Consider the following 330-nt stretch of genomic DNA (forward strand, 5'->3'; position numbering starts at 1 on the left):
CGGGACAAACTCGGCAGGATCTTTCCTTTTGTGGTGCGTTTGCGTGTGAAGACATTTCTGCCCACCCTGTGAGAAGTTGAGAGTTCCTGTGGGATGACCCACAGACACTGCCCACTCAGAGCTGCCAGTGCTCACAGCAGTGATGGGGTGTCCCTAAATGCACCCCAATTTTCCTCAAGCGAGGACACCTCTGTGGGATTAGTGTCCCCCGTATCCCACCACTACCTCGTGGCTTTCCAGTCCTCCTCAAGGGATCCGACAGCTTCACGCAGGAGCCACATGGTGGTCAGAGTCTCCTTTCCACCTGCATCCCCCAAGCATTGCCCCACC

Source organism: Corvus brachyrhynchos, unplaced genomic scaffold, assembly GCF_000691975.1.
Source record: "Corvus brachyrhynchos isolate BGI_N302 unplaced genomic scaffold, ASM69197v1 scaffold140, whole genome shotgun sequence".
NCBI lineage: Eukaryota > Metazoa > Chordata > Aves > Passeriformes > Corvidae > Corvus > Corvus brachyrhynchos.